This window comes from Primulina eburnea, chromosome 18, assembly GCF_022965805.1.
Source record: "Primulina eburnea isolate SZY01 chromosome 18, ASM2296580v1, whole genome shotgun sequence".
In the NCBI taxonomy this organism is placed as follows: Eukaryota; Viridiplantae; Streptophyta; class Magnoliopsida; order Lamiales; family Gesneriaceae; genus Primulina; species Primulina eburnea.
The window spans coordinates 8,350,371-8,357,718 of NC_133118.1; the positions used below are offsets into that span (position 1 = coordinate 8,350,371).

Below are 7,348 nucleotides of genomic sequence, written 5' to 3' on the forward strand. Positions count from 1 at the left end.
TCCCCCTAGTGGTTTCCATGTAGCCCCCGGAAGACACAAAGTCTCGATAATCTCAGTGTAATTGGGATCAACAATCAATGCCTTGTAGTTGGAGTCGTCCACCTCCGCTGTTTCTAGAAGGGCGTTAATAGTAGCCGAATCAAACGGCACAAGCTTGCCTCTAACAAAAGATCTCCCATCAGTTCGCTCACAAGCATTTGCATAAAACTCCCTAACTACCGACACCACTGCAGCTTGAGGGTGCTCACTAAATTTTTCCCATCCCCTTCGATCCAAGTCCACTAGGGGCTCTAAATATCTATCTTCAAATTGGCGACGAAATCCCCTTTCGGGAATGGGGTTTCGGTGAATTTTAGCATGGTCGTATCTAGCACGAGCTTCCGCACTCACGAAACGTGTTCTATCAAATGAGGATGAAGAGGAGGAACTAAGATTACCTCGTTGCTTCTTGGGAGCCATGGGATTGAAGAGTGGAAGATGATGCCTTGAATTGGAGAAAGGTGTTCTTGCTTCCTAAGGGAGAGTGTGCCTTGCCGCCGTAAAATTGAGTGGAGATGGTGGTGCCTGCACAAGAAAATCGAAAAGGAAAAAGGATGAGAGGAGTTAGGGATTTGGGGAGGGAAATTTGGGAAAACTTTCGTGCAGAATGAGGAAAGGGGAAGGGGAGATCGAGTTTTAAAAACTGTCGCGCTCGAGCGGTAAAAAACTACCGCTCGAGCGCGAACCTCTCTGGAGTTTTTGTCCAGAGGTAAGCGCTCGCGCTCAGGTGGTAGAAAACTACCGCTCGAGCGCCAACCTCTCGGGAATTATTACCCTGAGGTAGACGTTCGCGCTCGGGCGGTAAAGAATGACCGCTCGAGCGCGAACCTCTCTGCCTATTTCAAAACTTTTTTTAAAAAAAACAAGAATAAAATAAAATAAATGCAAGAGAAAATAACTAAATTGACACGAAAGAAAATCTAAATCAAATGCGAGAGAAGGGGAAGAAAATAGTTCTCAATTTATAGTCGAGAGCTTGACTGTCGGTCTGTCTCAGTTCGGCATGTCTTGGAACCGGGTGATTCCAAGTTGTGGCTCAATTGTGCCACCCATTTAGTGCTTCAGGCGCTGGGCATTGACCGTAAATGTCCCATCCTTCCCATCTTTCAATTCTACAGCTCCCGATGGATAAACTTTCGAGATCACGAATGGACCAGACCATCGCGACTTCAATTTTCCAGGAAAAAGTCGCAACCGGGAGTTGTAGAGTAGGACACTTTCACCTTCTTTGAATTCTCTCTCGATGATCCGCTTTTCATGGGCTTTCTTCGTCTTTTCCTTGTAGGTTAGTGCGAGATCATATGCTAGATTTCGTAATTCCTCCAACTGATCTAGTTGAAGCAAACGTCGTTCGACTGCATCAGTAAAATTCAAGTTTAGTGCTTTTGTTGCCCAATATGCCCGATGCTCTAACTCTACAGGTAAGTGACATGCTTTACCAAACAATAATCTGTACGGTGTCGTGCCTATTGGTGTTTTGAAAGCAGTCCTATATGCCCAAAGAGCATCATCTAACCTCACCGACCAATCTTTCCTACTGACACCTACCACTTTTTCCAGAATCCGCTTAATTTCTCGGTTAGACACTTCCACTTGACCACTCGTCTGGGGATGATAAGGGGTAGATATCTTATGTGTGACACCGTATTTGCTCAAAAGTTTTTCAAAAAGTTTGTTGCAAAAATGCGTGCCACCATCACTAATGATTGCTCGTGGTGTTCCAAATCGGTTAAAAATGTTTTTCTTTAAAAATTTTAGTACCACTTGAGCATCATTAGTGGCATACGCTTCCGCCTCTACCCACTTAGACACATAGTCCACCGCCACCAAGATGTATTTTTTTGTGAAAGAACTGGGGAACGGTCCCATGAAGTCTATTCCCCACACATCAATAACCTCACATTCAATGATACTATTTAAAGGCATTTCATGACGGTTAGAGATGTTACCTGACCGCTGGAATTTATCACAATGTAGCACATAAGAACGAGCATCTTTAAAGAGAGTTGGCCAATAAAAGCCACATTCAAGTACCTTGGATGCCGTCCTTGTTGGTCCGAAATGACCACCTACCTCACGGTCATGGCAATGGTTGAGAATTTGATCAAACTCTTCCTCCGCAACACACCGTCTTATCATGGAATCTGCACAAATTTTAAACAAAAACGGTTCCTCCCAAAAATAGTATTTCATGTCAGAAAAGTATTTCTTTCGTTGGTGAAACGATAGGTTTGGTGGAGGTGTGCCTGTGACAAGGAAATTAGCGAAATTTGCATACCATGGACAATGTTTCATCTCAAACAGTTGTTCGTCAGGAAACCAATCATTAATAGCTTGATCTACACAGTCATTACTAACAAGCTCTAGTCTAGATAAATGATCCGCCACCACATCCTCAACACCTTTCTTATCTTTTATTTCCAAATCAAACTCTTGTAACAGTAAGATCCACCGAAGTAAGCGTGGCTTTGCATCTTTTTTAGCAAGTAAGTATTTAAGGGCAGAATGATCAGTGAATACAATTACTTTGGACAAAACAAGGTATGAATGAAATTTGTCAAGTGCGAATACTACTGCAAGTAATTCCTTTTCAGTTGTTGCATAATTCAATTGAGCCTCATCTAAGGTCTTACTTGCATAGTAAATTGTGTGAAATACCTTGTTTTGCCGCTGGCCAAGTACGGCCCCCACTGCAGTGTCACTGGCGTCGCACATGATCTCGAAAGGTAGATCCCAATCCGGTGCTACCAAGACAGAAGCCGTCACCAAGCGCTCCTTCAGATTCTTGTATGCCTGTAAACAGTCAGAATTGAAATCAAATGGCACATCTTTCATAAGTAAGGAAGATAGAGGTTTGGCAATTTTTGAAAAATCTTTTATAAAATGCTGATAAAAACCGGCGTGGCTAGAAAACTTCTAACTCCCTTTATGGACGCCGGAGGTGGCAAGTTCTTGATGACTTCAACTTTCGCCTTATCCACCTCTATTCCGTGCTCCGAAATCTTGTGCCCTAGGACAATTCCCTCTTGTACCATGAAGAGGCACTTTTCCCAATTCAGCACCAAATTCGTCTCCTCACATCTCACTAACACCACCCTCAAGTTCTGCAAACAGTCATCAAAAGAAGGGCCGAAAATAGAGAAGTCATCCATAAAAATTTCAAGAAAAGTTTCTATCATATCATGGAATATAGCGGTCATGCAACGTTGAAATGTGGCAGGAGCATTACAAAGACCAAACGGCATGCGGCGAAAAGCGAAAGTTCCATAAGGACAAGTGAAAGTGGTTTTCTCTTGGTCCTCAGGTGCAATGGTGATTTGATTATACCCCGAATACCCATCTAGAAAACAATAAAACTCATGACCCGCTAACCTCTCAAGCATTTGATCAAGAAAGGGAAGGGGAAAGTGGTCTTTTCCGGTGGCATCATTCAATTTTCTATAATCAATGCACACACGCCATCCCGTAACAGTTCTGGTGGGTATTAGTTCATTATTATCATTTGCAATCACAGTAATCCCACCCTTCTTTAGCACACACTGGACCGAACTTACCCATGCACTATCAGATATAGGATAGATAATACCTGCATCGAGAAGCTTAATCGTTTCAGCTTTCACTACCTCTTGCATCTTTGGATTTAATCTTCTCTGAGGTTGCACAAGAGGTGAGTACTTGTCTTCCATCAAGATTTTGTGCATACAGACTGATGGATTGATACCTTTGATATCCGCCACCTTCCACGCAAATGCACCCTTGTGCGCTTTCAAGACTTTTAACAGTTTGTCCTCCATCACATCTGTCAAAGCAGCATAAATAATGACAGGTAAGGTGTTATGCTCACCTAGGTATACGTACTTAAGGTGTGGAGGCAGTGGCTTCAGCTCGAGCGTCGGTGGCTCCTCCAGGCTTGATTTCTGTGGGATCAAGTCTTTTCGATCTCCCAAATCTTCCAACCTCATCTTCATTGGCTTTCTCCACGGATGGTTGGCATTCAAGTATGCCACTATTTCAGCTTTTTCGTCGTCCAAATCATCTTCTCCCAATTCAGTAGTGATAGCAGCCTCCAAAGGATCTCTCAAAGCATCCTGCACATAGTTAGACACAAAGGCATCAAAAGCATCAATTCTATAACAACTATCAGAATGCAGTGTGTGCTGCAGTGCATTAAAAACATCAAAAGTAATCTCTTCCTTGCCCACTCTCAATCTCAACTTCCCTTCTTGCACATCAATCAGTGCCTTGCCAGTCGCAAGGAACGGTCTCCCCCAAAATTAGAGGCGTCTCTGTATCCTCCTCCATGTCGAGAACCACGAAATCCGTAGGGAAAATGAATTTGTCCACTTTCACTAGCACATCCTCAATCACTCCGCGGGGGTACTTAACAGATCTGTCAGCCAGTTGCAAGGACATCCTCGTCAGCTTAGGCTCTCCCAACCCAAGTTTCCTAAACACAGACAATGGCATAAAATTAATACTTGCACCAAGATCACATAATGCCTTATGAAAAACAACATCACCAATCATGCAAGGAATAGAGAAACTCCCTGGGTCTTTTAGCTTCGGTGGGATTTTGTTTTGCACCAAGGCGGAGCAATTTTCAGTTAAGTTCACTGTCATGTGACCCTTCAACTTCCTCTTATTTGCTAAAATATCCTTAAAAAATTTAGCATAACTAGGCATTTGCATTAAAGCATCGGCGAAGGGAATATTGATATGCAATTTTTTAAACACCTCGAGAAACTTACCGAATTGTGCATCTAGTTTTGCTTTTTTCAATGCAGCAGGAAAAAGGAGGAGGTATAACAATTTTAGGTTGTGCAGTGGGTGCTGGTGTGGAGTTAGAAGACTTACCTTTTGATGTCTCAGTCGGTTCATCCGGTATTTGAATTTTTTCCTTTCCCTTCGACTCTAAAATTTTCCCACTCTTCAAATCAATGGCCTTCACTTGCTCTTTTGGATTAGTCTCGGTATTACTTGGCAAGGTGCCCGGCTCTCTACTTGCTATCATCTTGGCCAACTGTCCAATTTGATTCTCGAGCCCTTTTATCGATGCATCTTGGTTTTGAAGTCTAGTTTCAGTGGATGAAATAAACTTAGACATCATTTGCTCCAAGTTGGACTTTTCTTCTCTAGGAGGATCGGATCTGTACATCGGTTATTTCCCATATTGTTGTCCTCCTTGCGGTCTATTCTTACTGTTTTGACCGTCCCATGAGAAGTTGGGATGTTGCCTCCACCCAGGATTGTATGTGTTCGAATAAGGGTCATGCCTTGGGCGGTTTTGGACTCCCACTTGTTCACTGGTGCCTCATTTTGCACATAGAATGGATTGTCATCTTGACAGTCCTTCGCATAGTGTTCCCCTCCACACTTTTCACAGAATATTTCTTGAAGACGCATCGCCGTGCCACCCACATTCAAGCCGTCTATTTTCCTGTTTAAAGCATCAAGTTGTGCAGTAATAGCAGAAAAATCAGTTACCTGGTGCACTCCTGCACTCTTCCGCTGGTTGTTTCTTTCAGATTGAGGATGATAGCTGCTAGGAGCCATCTCCTCTAACAATTCATATCCTTCCTCCACGGTCTTTCTCAACAGGTTTCCACAAACAGCCGCATCTATCATAGTACGGTTAGGAGTAAGCAAACCATAATAAAATGTTTGGAAGACTAACCCAAGTGGTAACTCGTGATGTGGGCATCTTCGTAGTAGATCCTTGAAGCGTTCCCATGCCTCATATAGAGATTCCTGATCAAATTGAGCAAATGTTGTAATGTCTGCCCGTAGCTTCATGGTCTTGGAGGGAGGGAAGTATTTGATGAGAAAAGCTTTCGCCATGTCGTCCCACGTAGCGATCGAACCTACAGGCAAACAATTTAACCACGCTTTAGCTTTATCACGTAAGGAGAAAGGAAATAAACGCAACCTAACAGCATCATCAGAAACTCCATTGAATTTAAAAGTATCACAAATTTCAAGAAAATCTGCAATGTGCGTGTTTGGATCATCTACTGCAGTTCCTCCGAATTGGACTGTGTTCTGAATCATCTGGATTATGGCTGGCTTGATTTCAAAGTGATTTGCCCGCACAATAGGCCTCACGATGCTAGGGCGTGCACCCTCCAAAGAAGGTTGGGCATACTCCAGCATTGGTATGCGACGCGGTATCTCAACTTGTATATTGTCACACTGTTTCCTCTCCACGTTCTTGCTCGTGTCTTTCCATCAGTTCTTTAAGTCTTTGCTGTTGTCTTCTCCTTCGGAAGGTTCTTTCAATTTCAGGATCAAACTCAAGCTCCACGTCAAGTGACTTTGGCATGCACTGGAAGAAATATCTGTAATAAAATATGAAGTGTTATCTCCAGAGAAATAAAATAATGCTAAAGGAAATAACTAAAAATAAAATTGTAGATTGACAGTCCCCGGCAACGGCACCAAAAACTTGATCGAGCAAAACTTGCACAGTAAAATCCCCAATAAAAATATGATTTTGTATGCTCAAAATTAATCGCAAGTGCACGATGTCAAGTTATAATATAGTGTACAAGAGTACGAGTATCGTTCCACTGAAGACTGTGTTTAACAATTATTATTTTCAGTTATTTAACATTTAGCAACGAAAATTGAGTTGTGTGATTATTCCTACTATACTCAAATAAATATGCAATTAAAATGATTCAACAAGTAATGAATGAGAATTAAATCTAAAATGTTGAGTTAAAATTCAATGTGAAAAGGATTTGTTGGGAATCTCGGTTCACCTACCCCTCGTTTATTTATTAATTCGTTCGATCGTGATCTACGCTTCCGACAGGATTTCCTAATCTTTTGAACACACTCTCTCGAGCTATGCCAAACTAATTCTACTCAATGAAGTAATTAAATATCTTTAATTATTTATCAAGAGCAAATCGCATTTCGATCTATGAAATCCCCTAGTTTTCGACCCTAAGGACTATGACTATCGGCACGTATCCAATTTCATATATCTATGTAAATTGTAGATCCGCGGATTATACTACTCGATCCTATCACTCGTTATTCTCTCGAACTCACTCGTGATATGAAAACGTCGTTAAAGTTAGCTACGCTTTAATGACACAGTAACACAGTAGTAAAATCAAGAATAAAGCACAATCGAAATATTGATTAATTCAAATCAACGTTCGGGGTAGGATCCCCTTTAATCCCAACAAATAATAAAATTTAGCCACTAGAATTCATAATTCAACTAAGCAAAACAATGTTTAAAAGATAAAAACTAAGGTAGAAATACTAGAAGTGACGAAAAACGCGAAGAACGGTGCCC

The 7,348-nt window shown here is 41.8% G+C and overlaps 1 non-coding gene across 1 annotated transcript; it reads left to right on the forward strand.

Annotated features, from left to right (window-relative positions):
- Window positions 1-5,722: 5,722 nt before the first annotated feature.
- On the forward strand, window positions 5,723-5,828 carry LOC140820336 (small nucleolar RNA R71). Its single transcript, XR_012115413.1, has one exon. It is a non-coding gene; the product is annotated as a small nucleolar RNA R71 (small nucleolar RNA).
- The last annotated feature ends 1,520 nt before the right edge of the window (window positions 5,829-7,348 follow it).